The 13,308-nt window shown below is 42.5% G+C and overlaps 1 pseudogene; it reads left to right on the forward strand.

Moving 5' to 3' along the window:
- Window positions 1–12,929: 12,929 nt before the first annotated feature.
- Window positions 12,930–13,308, forward strand: LOC114890051 (annotated as a pseudogene).

Consider the following 13,308-nt stretch of genomic DNA (forward strand, 5'->3'; position numbering starts at 1 on the left):
TGGGTTCCCTTTGAGGGACATTGCGAAGTCTCAGTGTAGATCACTCATCCTCTCTTCTTAAATGTAACTCATGAAACTGTGCCTCCTGATAAACTCAGGAGTATCAAGTTCAGCCAATAAGTCTATGCCCTCAAGGAACATGTACTCCGTGTGGTTATGACTACACCCTGAAAGAGGCAACTGCTTCAGTCTCTGTTCTCATTGAGGGGGATCCTGCAACATTTCTCTTAGATTCTCAGATTATATTGTGTGTCTGGTAGGCTGTCTTGTCCCTCAGGCATTCAGGAAAACAAAACAAGAAGCACCTCAAATTGCACAGTTGCCCCTTCTAGCTTTAAAATTCAAGGAATCAAGATGGACCTCATTTCCCTAATCTTTACAAACAAATTCACAGAAGCCCTCTCTCCTGAAGACTTGTATAAGGCTGGTCTCTTAGTCATAAACCTGAGCATATGGCTTGTTAATATTAAAAAGAGGGGGGAAATTAAGTTATAACTAGCATTGGAAAGAAGACTAGCCTTGTTATTTCTTGGTTTATACCCGCATCTCACATCAACATGATGTGCCCTAGCCTACAGAACATACATACAATAGTTCATCTTCAGGCAGTACTTTTATTAGAGAACTTTTAAAAAAACAAGACAAGCCATCTGTTTCAAATGGGTTTCTTTCAAAAGAAACCCTAAATCATATTCTTAATTAACCCACATGATTCTATCATCCATTAAGGTACCTAATTGAATTTTCCCAGGATGCAGGTTAATTGTAGAAAAGAAAATAAAGTTATACAAAATTAGTTGATGTCTCACTCTGCTGAGCATTTCTGATTACAGTATTTCTGATTCTTTTTCTAAGTTCTTTATATTAACTACCTGAACTAGCTCATCAGATAATGTGGTAGAGAATAATGGCTCCTCAAAGATGTCCACATCCTGATCTCCGAAACCTGCAAAAGTAAAAGAACTTTGTAGACATAACTAAGGATCTTGAGGTGAGAATATCATCCTAGATTATCTAGGTGGGCCCAATATAATCACAAGGACTTAAACCAAGCAGGACCCTGTGGGGCTCCTGGGCACGGAAGCCTTTCTGTCCCCCATTACTTTACTCCAGCCTCCACGACCTTCCCTGAGTTCCAAAGGGCAGATTCAAACAGTTGCTAATCCAGGAAGGGAAGGGATGCAAAGACAAGGGATAGGCAGCCAGGAAACAACAGTGCAGCCTGGGGCACAGTCCTGGCTCCACCTCAAGGGATACAGGTAACAATGCCTTTAAGTTCTTTACCATATTAGAATTCTTCATACCAGAGAAAGATCACCTGAGGCTACATTAAAGGAACCAGAGAAGCTCATCAAGAAGATTACGGGAGACCAGATTAGAGGATTGGAGGCCCTTCACACACCCTAATCTTATCAGCAACCCCACCCTTGAACAGTTGCTATAAAACCCCTCATCAAATCCTCCTGGGTTGGGACACATAGTTTTTTGGGGCTGGAGCCCACTGTGTCCCCGTTTGCCTGGCAAAGCAATAAAGCTATTCTTTTCTACTTCACCCAATGTCTCCAAGATTTCAGTGGCACTACTGCACAGAGGCCAAACTTGCAGCATCAGGATCATTATAAGACTGAGGCAGGAGGGAGGGGGAAAAGAGGAGTTGTTATTCAATGGGTATAGAGTTTCAGTGTTCCAAGATGAAAAAGTTCTAGAGTTCTGTTGCAAAACAAATGTACATACAGTTAACACTTCTGTACACTTAAAAATAGTTAAGATGGTAAATTTTATGTTGTGTGGTTTTTACATAATAAAAAAAAAAGGGAGTGGGGAGACAGGAGTGTTAAGAGAATGCAATGTGACAACAGAGGCAGAGGCTGGAGTGATGTGGGGTTAGAAGCCAGGGAATACGGGCAGCCTCTCTAAGTTACAAAGGGCAAGGAATGGATTCTCTCCTAGAGCCTCCAAAAGAAACATAGCCTTGCCTACATCTTAATTTTAGCCTTGAAGACTCATTTTGGACTTCTGACCTCCAGAACATAAGATAATAAATTTGTATTGTTTTAAGCTAATAAGTTTGTAGTAATTTGTTGAGGCAGCAATAGGAAACTAATACAGACAATAATTCCTTCCATTTGCCCATTGGTTGACACCACTTTTATATATATTACACAATTTACTTTTATGATTTCCATTTTTCAGATAAGGAAACTGAGCTGTAGAGCACTGAATAGATGTGTCCAAGAACAAATGATGAGTTAAGGCTATAAGACAAATGTGATTCCTCGTCCTTTCTCTTCAGTGTAGCGGCTGTCTGTGATAACAGGTCCCTTTTCCATCAATTTTTGTACCGATACTTCTTTTTATTGCCATGTAACTCTCTCAAGCTATAAAATGGTAGTAAGAGACATCTTGGCTCCTCTTTGTATACCTGTCATGATTTATAGGCTTTAAGGATATGCCCTCATACCCCTTGTTATATAGACTGACTGTTCACAGGCTGAAGACCTAACTCCCATTATGATGATTTTAAAAGGTAGGGCCTTTGAGAGATAATTAGATTTAGATGAAGTCATGAGGATGGGGCCCTCATGATGGGATTTGTGTCCTTATAAAAAGAGGAAGTGACACCAGAGCTCAGCCTTCTTTGATTGGCAACAATCTCCCCAGAGGATGGAGAGGTTCTTCACTGCTTGCCTTCATCCTAAGCAGACAAAGGTCAATTGACTGACCACCACACAACTAACTCTGGGTCAACACCTTAAATGACACTTTCCAGACAGAACAAACACAAGATTGGGGTTTTTTCCATACTTCATTTCATCTACTTTTCACAACCATCTGGTGAGGCAGGTACTCCAGGAATGCTGGATTGATTGATCAAGTAATCAATTGATTTTACTATTTTCACTACTTTAAGACAAACTGCTTTTTGAGAACATCAGATTCTTAGCTGCCTTCATATATCTATGGCTTATCCATCAGCATTAGCCACCTTTGTAAGTTTGAGGCCTTACATGCTTCAGCCTTTATAGTTAAGAGTTGTAGGAATGGAAGGTATGTCTTGCAATTAAATTTTTACATCAGAATGGATTTGATTTTTGACATCAATGAACAAATTCATTTGTCTATCCCTGCACTGCAGGACTAGAAATCCATCATAATTATCTGCCAGCTGTTGGTTCACCCCAGTCATGGTTTCTTATTCAAAAATGTTTCCTAACCTCCAGAAAGTCCTCATTGAATTTGTAGTTTGCAGGTATCTAAAAGGCTTATATTTTTAATGAATTCCTAATGTACTCACTCAAGCAAATGAGGAAATTATAACCATGGAACATTACATTTCAGACATTAATCATAATTGCTTAATAATACCAAACAAGGAGATTTTATTGCAAACTGAGACTTCTTATTTAACTTCAGAATCAGAATAATTGTCACATTCGCACCTATTCTAAATGATACCACACATTCCAAATGCCTACATTAAACAGTTTAGTCATAAAGAAATATTTTGTCAGTTAATTTAATTGCACGGCATAATCATTTCACCTATTTCTCTAAAAACATATTTTAATAAGAGAACTACAAGGAGGTTATAAAAATCTCACTTTCTCAATTGCTAGTAAAGGTCTCCGCTGAAAGCTGCCAGACAATTACACATTCGGGGGGTTTCTATAGTTCCTCAATGTATTTGTTATATATCATTAGTCACCAGTGAAGCCCTTCACTAATAGCAATACCCTTCAACAATAACCCCAGAGAATTTAACACTGATTGATGGCAGGTCACCTGGAACTGGTTGGCAGAATTTCCAATTTTCTGTTGGGAAATTGCTTATTTCTTCAAGTCTATTCCCATTTTTACAAGTGGACAGCGAGCTGAGATTATACATTATTATATGTCTAAATATAAAATTGTGATGGATGGTGTCACACATTTAAAAGAGTTAAGCATTTAATTTAAGATTTTAAAAGTTTAAAGAAGTTTAAAATGTATTTTTAATCTTCCTCAGAAATTCATGGGCTGATCCATATTGGGGGAAATACTAAGAGATTGCCTAAGGATTGTCATTTATATGGAGCATTATTATCATAAAATTACCCTTTTAGACTCTCATAGCAGTAGCACCATAACTTTCTTGTAAATACTATATCTAAAGATCTCAGGCTTATCAAAAGACTGAAGGGATAGTTTCTTTTAGTAACAGTAGTAACATTAAATTTGCCAGAGAAAAGAGGAAAGTAAGCAACCAAAACTCAAAAGCCACATTAAATACAGAAGACAAAGTTTGCTATTTACATTAAACTATCATTTGTTTAAAAGCATATACTAGGGGTCGATTTTAAAAGTGTGTATTTAGGATGCTAAAATATCATATATTGCAGTAATATTACTGTATACCTTTGCACATAGAAACTCTACCAAATTCTTGAATTAAGCATTACGTCACTGGCTGCCTATATAAAGATATTAGAGGCAACAGGTAACAATCTAATGAAAAGTTTGAAATTAATCAATATGGGTCACTCCGGAGAGACAAACTAGCAAAACCCCCAAAATCTGCAATGCTCAACAGAAGTGCTTAATTTATTTGAGGATTAAAAATGCCTTTATTACTTTAGAGTTTTTGTACACACACACACACCCAAAAACTTGTTAAAAAATAGAAACAGAAAGAACAAAGTTTAAAACTGCATAGAAAATTCAAAGAAGAACAAATTAAACTGATTTCTCTCCACTCAGAAATAATTAACATTAACATTTTGTTTCTTTTTTCATATGCAGATAAAAACACACAAAGATGCTACGTATATGCAGAGAGAGAGAGAGGAAGAGAGAGAATAATACTGGACAGTGAAAAGCCTGCTTTGCAAACTATACCTTTTCTTACACTCTATTATGAACATTTTACCACATTAAAATATATATATACATATACATATTTCTAAAAATGCCATTTTAAAGGCTGCATAGAATTTCATTATATGGCTACCTAATGCACTGGTGAATAACCTACTGATGGACATTTAGCTTGTTTTGTTTATGTTATTTATCTGTTAAAGGATTATTTATGGAATATGTGTTCATTGCTCATAGCTACCTTGTCCCAGATTGGGAATACAAAGTCTGTTCTCACAGAGCTTACATTTCTGGGACTGAGGGATAAAGACAGACAAGAAAAACAATGCACACAAATAAATATAACAGCTGGTGATTAAGTCCTACAATAAAACTGTAATAATCATAATAAAGCAGGTTAAGAAGACAAAGAGTAACAAGAAGTAGCAGATGGTCTCGATGATAGGAAGACCTTCGAACAGGGATCTGAATGACGGTATGGCATCGGCCCAGTGGAAATCTGGGCGACAAGCCTTCCAGATACAGTAAAACAAGAGGTAGAAAAGGGAGTATGCTTGGCATGTTGATATAATAAAAAGGAGAAAAGCATAAAAAAAACCCAAAAAACTTTTGTGTCTGAATCTTTACACATATATCTTCAGAAAATATTCCCAGGAGTATATTTGTAAGGTCAAAAATATGTTCATCTTTTAATCAGAATTTTCTCAATATCTTATGAAAGGAAAATTTTTTATTGAAATAGTTCTTTTAAAAACCCTCTATGTTATATCTCATTACTTAGTGAAGTATTAAGAATCTCTAAGAATTAGTACACTCCCAAGAATCTGCTATGTATGTTTCTGTCATTTATACATACAAACAAGCCTATCATTTGACATCATTTAACAGTTGTTGGTGATAAATGTCAGCATGCCGTGATTTGCATGACAGCTATTTTGCATATGTTCCCTACCAGACTAGACCCTCACTGCACCACTGTATATGACAGCACTGCACATTCTAGAGATTCTGTAACTGCATGACTGATGTTGTATAACATTTCCTTTTTTTTATATTCAACTCACTCCTTAAGTGGTGAGAATGATGACCATGTAGCATTTGCCTTTGTCTCCCCAGCATCCAGCATAAATGCCTACCATGAGGGAGATGCTCTATAGGTACCTTAGATGAATGAATCAACAAAAACATCATCCTCTGTAATGACCGATATGGGAAAAGAATCTAAAAGAGTGGATATATGTACATGTATAACTGATTCACTTTGCTGTATACCTGAAACTAACACAACATTGTAAATCAACTATACTCCAATAAAAAAAAACACTTCTGTGATATTATAAGTGAGATAAAGACTAGCTAATAGCCAAATAATAATTAATTAATTTTAAAAAATCAATAAGTTGTCAAAACGTATCAACAACCGTCTGCCCCAGGAGGCTCTCTGTGATTTCTAGTGGCTCACTGGTCCCTTAAAGACTGCACATTTGACCCTTGAACAATAAGGGCTTAGGGCACCAACCCTCTTCACACAGTCAAAAATCCCTTATAATTTATAGTTGGCCATCAGTATACGTGGTACCTCTGTATCTCAGGTTCTGCATCTGCAGATTCAACCAGCCGGGGATTGTTTAGTATTGTAGTATTTACTATTAAAAAAAATCCATGGATAAGCGGACCCACGCAGTTCAAACTCAGGCTGTTCAAGGATCAACAGTATAGTGTCTTAAAAGTCTCTTATCTTAAAATCATTTTAATCCTATGTGCTAATCCCACAGTTCTAAGCATGCCTGATAGAACAGGAAACATAAAATACCTCGTAGCAATTACAAATCATTTGTGTACATATTGTTGAATGCTAATACAGGCCAGGCATTGAATTAGGAGCTAGAGATGATATACTGACATGGTTCATGTGGATGGGAGGAGACACCAGAGCACACAGTTCCAGTAATGTGATACTTCTCCCTCTAGTTTTAGAGAGAGACGGTTTTGCTGTTGTTGTCTGTTTTGCATCTGGTTGGTGGGTAAAAAACCAAAAATAAATTTACTGTCTCACATAAACACTAAACTGGCCAAGTGAACAGGAGGGTCTGGTCTAACTCCTGCCAACCTTTTCCATTTTCTCGGACACTCCTCATCCTTCACTCACTGACTTATTAAAACTAAGATAAGCCAAGCCCTTTCCATTAAAACTAAGATAAGCCAAGCCCTTTCCAGTCTCAGGACCTTGGAATGGTTATCTTCTGTGTTCATGCTCTGAGCAATCCACTCCTGGCTTTTCAATGTGACTAGTCCCTGGTCCTTAAGGCCCCACCATCAAAGTCCCGTTCTCAGAGACACTGACCACCTTACATCAAATGTCACCCCTCCCCAGTACTTGGTTATTTATCCTTCACATAACCTACTTCATTGTCTTCATAATTCTTACAACTAGTGTGATGATTTTGTCACCGGCAAAGCCCATTAACAATTCCCGGGAGATAAAAATAGAAGCTGGGTAATAAAATAAAGTCAAACCATTTTTTTTCCTTTGTACTCATAGGGTGCCCCATGCAGAGGCCTAGCATCCGGCACTTCAGACCAGAGTTCCCTGTGCAAAATGGCTATGCCCATCATCTCAGCTCAGCAGAAGTGCTGTGACGACACCTCAATTCAACATGGCAACAGTGAGCCATGTGCAGAGATGCACTGCCATCTGGAGCCACGAGCAGCACAGAGGCAGTCCACTCATAAGAACTCCACCCCCTCCCCGCTGAAGAGAACCCTGTAAAGCAGTCCTGCCACCAATGGCCTGCCCAGAAGAGTGTGTACTCAAAAACACAAGCTTGCACCTCTCCCTTCTTTGATCAAAAAATAAAGCTTTCCTTTGCTTCTGAACCAAACTTAGTCTTAGTATTGGCTCCAATAACACCAGGCAGGAGAAAGGGTCAGTAACAAATTTAGGCAACCCAGGTGGGATGCACTGTGGCCTTTTCCCCTGCACCTATCCACTAGGCTCTGGGCTCACCCTAGCTCCAGTGGGAGGACAGCTGAGGCTTTGGGAGGTTCCTGTGAGGATGACTGACTCTGGTCTTTGGTCTTTGATAGAACAGCAGGAAGCCTAAGGCCGAATTCAGAGCAACTCTGCCCAGCAGCCTGATACCCAGTTGTGGTGTACACACAGGGTAGCCCCTAGAGTAATCTGGACGGCGCCCCCTTGAGGCAATCACACTGGGGCATCGGTGGTGATCAGAGACTGAAATTCACGTATGTCTGCCTGCTGCCTCTGGCTGGCCTTCCTGCAGTACCAGATGCCCGGGGATGGTGGGGATGGGAGGAAGCCCAGGCAGTCTTGCCTGTGGCCTCAGCAGTAGTGCTGTCCCCTTAATCCCAGTACAAGGCAGTAGCGGCCGCACCAGGACTTTTTGCCATCCTTGCCAACCTCAGGAGTCAACAGTACCATCCTCCCTAGTCACTTTCAGTTTGGTAAAGGAAAGTGGCCAAGAGGCGAGACCAGGAAGATGTCCAGGTATTGAGGACAGTCTGACAAAAAGGAACAAGGTCGCGCAATCTGAGTTCAGGAAAAGGCACTGCAGACGCCCAAGTGAGAAAGGGTCCCAAGGTAGGTACGCAACCGGTGACTTGATCTCTCTTCCAGTCAGTGCTAGTTCCTCTAAGTGGACTAGGGAGCACTGCGAGCCACTCGCAAGACCAGGAACCCCATTATTGGGAAGCTCTTGAGCTGCTGACAAGAACAAGAAACACCCACCACTCGACCTCTTCTCCCTCGGCTGACAAGGCGACACTTGAGTGATTCTTTATCAACCAAGGTTCCACAGGCTCTCCTCCCAGTATCAGCACAGAATCCCAGCTGCCCCAGCAATCTGGTGAATACTACGGGGATCCCTCAGGCCTTTAACTCTCACCCAGTGGGAAGTCTGAAAACTCCTCCTTTTCAGCCAAAAGGAGGAAAGAGAAGACCCCCACCTCAGAGAGCTATGCCACACCCTAAGGAACCAAGTTGGTCAGGAACTAATGTGGCTAAGCTACTCTGGCCCGGAGGATGTCCTGTCTAACCTCCTGTGGGATATCCTGACTGAGGAAGAACTATCTCAAGCATGGGCCGTTACAAGTTCAAGGGGGACCCCCAGTTATATCAGAGTCCATGCCATTTGGATGCCCCCTATTTGGGCCTTTTTAGGAATCCATTAACAGTTTGGTGCTGGTTCCAAATTTCAGAAATCTTGTTTGGGTCAAACCTTGTGACAATTCTGTGCCAACAAATCACTCTGCCTTCTCAGTAGCTGGAAACAAATTCAAGTCAGAACACCTAAGGTACGGGGAACCAAATTCTACCATAGCGAAGGACAGCCCAGTAGGTTGCCTCCTGCAGAACTGGCAGTTTTTCAGGTATGACCTCCTGACCCCAAAACATTTAAGCTTCCTATATAATACAGCCTGGCCCCAATACCAGCTGGGAGATGGGGAAAGTTGTCCCGTCCATAGATCTCTAAATTACACTATTTTACAATTGGACCTGCTATGCCAGAGACAAAAGAAATGGGGTGAAACTCCCTATGTCCGGTTATTTTTTTATGGCCTTATATCAGAACAAAGGCCTTCAAAAGGCATGTGGGCTCTCCTCCGCTGATACGTCCTTGACCCTCCTCTGAGGACCTCCTTGATCTCTTCCCTAACCCTCCTCCTACTGCTCCCTCCCTGCCCTCTTCCTTCATATGTCCCCATTGGGGCCACAGGCCTGAAGGGCCCCCTCCATGCCAGCCCCCTCCCTCCAGAACCCAGTCCAGAACTACACAATGCGGGACTAATTACCAGCCAGGGGCCAACACCCCACCAGGAAACGTGCTCCCTTTGAGGCAGGTCCTTGCTGGAGAAGGAGGGCTCTCATCCCATCCAGGTACACATCCCATTTACCACTTTGGATCTGTGTAGCTGGAAAAGTCATAGTAAGCGGTTGAAAGAAGATCCAGAGGGGTTCCTGAATCTGATTAGGGGAACGTTTCAGACCCATGACGCCACCTAGGCTGACATTCAGAGCCTCCTCAACGTACTCTTAATGGGGGAAGAAAAGGCCACAGTCTTCAAAAGCCTGAGAGGAGCAGACATAGAGAAAAGAAATCATGCAGGTCATGCTATTTTCAGACCAGGGAAGCAAGTGGTCCCAGATAATGAACCCAACTAGGACCACTCAGGCCATGGAGAAGCGGATGGAAGACAGAGACTGACCCGTTATAAAAATATGATCCTAAAGGGAATCCAGGCAGCAGGAAAGAAACAAATTGGAATAAGGGAAATCAACCAAGAGCCAATGGAAAACGCTTCAGCATTCCTAGAGCGCCTCAGGGAATGTCTCTGAATCTATATGACCACTGACTGAGTCATTGGAAGGGAATGCAATCCTGAGGTCATATTTCATTTCCCAAAGTGTTCCTGACCTTAGGCTTAAACTTCAGAAATTAGAAATAGAACCAGATATTCCTACCTCTCACCTGGTCAAGGCTGCCTACTGGGTGTTTAATAACAGTGATACAGAGGAGAAAAAGAGGATAAAAAGGCACGGAGGCAAGCCCACCCACTGGCCGTTGCCCTCCAATGTCAACGGGGGGGCACGGGAATTTGGACTAACTGCCCACGGAGACTCTTAACTCCAGTGAGTGACCCCCAACCCCCACCGAGGGATAGCAAACCGAGGAAACAAGGACCCAATCAGTGTGCCATATGTAAACAAGAGGGACACTGGAAGGAAGAATGACCTCGCTGCCCCGGAAGGGGGGAGGAAATGGCAGATCCCAGCCACCACCCTCAAAGGCAGATGGTCCAAGCCAATGAAGAATAATGGGGTCAGGGGGCTCCTAAGCTGGCACTTCAATTGAGCCCCCCGAGGAGTCCCAGCTGACACTGGACATAGGGGAAAAGCCTGTCGAATTCTTAATCAACACTGGTGCCACTTACTCAGTTCTGAACACCAGATCAGGCAAACTCAGTCATAAGAGTTGTAAAATTATGGGGGTATCAGGGAAGGCCCAAGAAAAGGCATTCATAGAGCCATTAGAATGTAAATTGGATGAATACACACTCACCTATCCCTTCCTATATGTTCTTGAATGTGCTATACCCCTGCTAAAAAGAGATATCTTACATAAATTGGGGGATACTATCCACCTAACGGGAGACAAACTAGAGATTGGCGTACCCTAGAAAGGGGGTACAACATGATAATGTTAACAGCTGAGGACAAACCTCCCCACACAGAGCAAGTCGACCTCCATGGAGTAAATCCCAAGGTATGAGCCTAGGGATGGGTAGGACAAGCTGTAGGAGCCAGTCCCATGATAGTTCATCAAAGACCAGGACACACATGGCCCAACAGAAAACAGTACCCTCTCCATCAGGAGGCCTTCTGGGCACTGCCCCTGTTATACAGGGCCTAACTGACCAGGACCTAATTAGACTATGCTAATAAGCCTGTCATACCACCCATTCTCCCTGTAAAGAAACCCAATGGGGAATATCAGATGGTGCAGGACCTCAGGGCAGTCAGTGAAGCCCCCAAGGATATACATCCAGTCCTCCCTAACCCCTACACCCTGCTGGCCACTGTATTTTCCCCAAGTCCTGGTATTCTGTATTCGATTTAAAAGATGACTTCTTCTGTATTCCATTAGCCCCAGACTCACAAGAAAGTTTTGCTTTTCAGTGGCAGGACCCAAACACATAAAAAAACAATACTGCTGGACAGTCCTGCCCCAAAGGTTCAAAAATTCCCCTACCATCTTTGGAGAAACTTTAGCTAAAGACCTGAAAGATCAACATCTGGAGGAGGGAACCTTCCTCCACTATGTAGACAACATTCTGATCACCAGGCTTATTAAGGAAGGCTCTGAACCACCTAGCCAATAAAGGATACGAGGTGTCCAAGAAAAAGCCTCAAATAGCACAAACTAGGATGACCCACTCAGGCTTCATTCTCACAGAAGGTCAGAGAAGCCTACCCCAGGAAAGGAAAGAAGCCATTTGCAGCCTCACCTCCTCCTAAAACTAGAAGACAACTTAAGGGTTTCCCGGGGATGGCCAGGTTTTGCCACATCTGGATCCCTAACTATGGTCCATTAGCTAGGCCTCTATATGAAAAGTTCAAAGGAAAGGATGATGATCGTTTTGAATGGAATTCAGAATGCGAAGGGGCCTTTCAAGAATTGAAAAAGCAATTACTTCAGGCCCCTGACCTAGCCTCCCCCCCAAATTTAGTTAAACCCTTTGACCTTTACATTCATGAGAGAAGGAGGATCTCCTCGGGGTATTAGGTCAAAACCTGGGACCCTTACTCAGGTGGTTGCTTATTTCTCTAAACAATTAGGTCAAGCCACAAAGGGATGGCCTCCTTGCCTTCGGGCTGAGGAAGCTACTGCAGCCCTGATAAAGGAGGCTGAAAAGTTAATGTTTGGTCAGCCACTCACTATATGGACTCCACAGCAGATTCACGTTTTAGTAAGTTCTAAGGGAACAGAATGGCTATCCCCTGGAAGGTCGATTCAAGTTCAGACTATGCTTTTAGACAATCCAGTGGCTATCATAATAACCTGTCACACACTAAATCCTGCCACCCTGATACCCACAGAAATGGGGTCCCTGGAGCGTGACTGTATAGAAACCACAGACACCATCTATTCCAGTTGCCCCAAGCTAGGAAATGAGCCTCTTCCAAATGCCAAAAAGGAATGGTTCACAAACAGGAGCAGTTTTATGAGAGGGGGAAAAGTCTGACAGGATACACTGTAACCTCCTGGACCCAAGTCACAGAAGCAAGAGGGCTACCCTCCAGGGACTTCTGTCCAAAAGCCTTAGAGTTCAGGACTGGGAGGATCTTCAATGTTTACACAGATTTCCAGTACGCATATGCCATCCTCCATGCACATAGGGCTATTTGGAAGGAAAGAGGTATGCTTACTGCGGAGAATAAACAGCTGGAACGTGGCTTAAGCATACTGAAGCTCTCAGAAGTAGTATAGCTTCCCAGAGGTCTCTCTGGGTGGGCTGGAGCGTGGCCGCGGCTGCTCGCTCCAGACGGCCAGACCATGGCGGAGGAGGAGCTTGAGGCGCTGAGGAAGCACAGGCGGGCCGAGCTGCAGGCGAAGCACGGGGACCCTGGCCATGTAGCGCAACAGGAAGCAAAGCAAAGGGAAGCAGAAATGAGAAACAGTGCCTTAGCCCAAGTTCTGGATCAGTCAGCCCAGGCCCGATTAAGTAACTTAGCACTTGTAAAGCCTGAGAAAACTAAAGCAGTAGAGAATTGCCTTATACAGATGGCACAGTATGGACAACTAAGTGGGAAGGTATCAGAACAAGGTTTAATAGAAATCCTCGAAAAGGTAAGCCAACAAACAGAAAAGAAAACAACAGTTAAATTCAACAGAAGAAAAGTAATGGACTCTGATGAAGATGACGATTATTGAA

This window comes from Monodon monoceros, unplaced genomic scaffold (genome assembly GCF_005190385.1).
Source record: "Monodon monoceros isolate NGI ecotype Baffin Bay Population unplaced genomic scaffold, NGI_Narwhal_1 Super_Scaffold_10, whole genome shotgun sequence".
NCBI classification, from domain to species: domain Eukaryota; kingdom Metazoa; phylum Chordata; class Mammalia; order Artiodactyla; family Monodontidae; genus Monodon; species Monodon monoceros.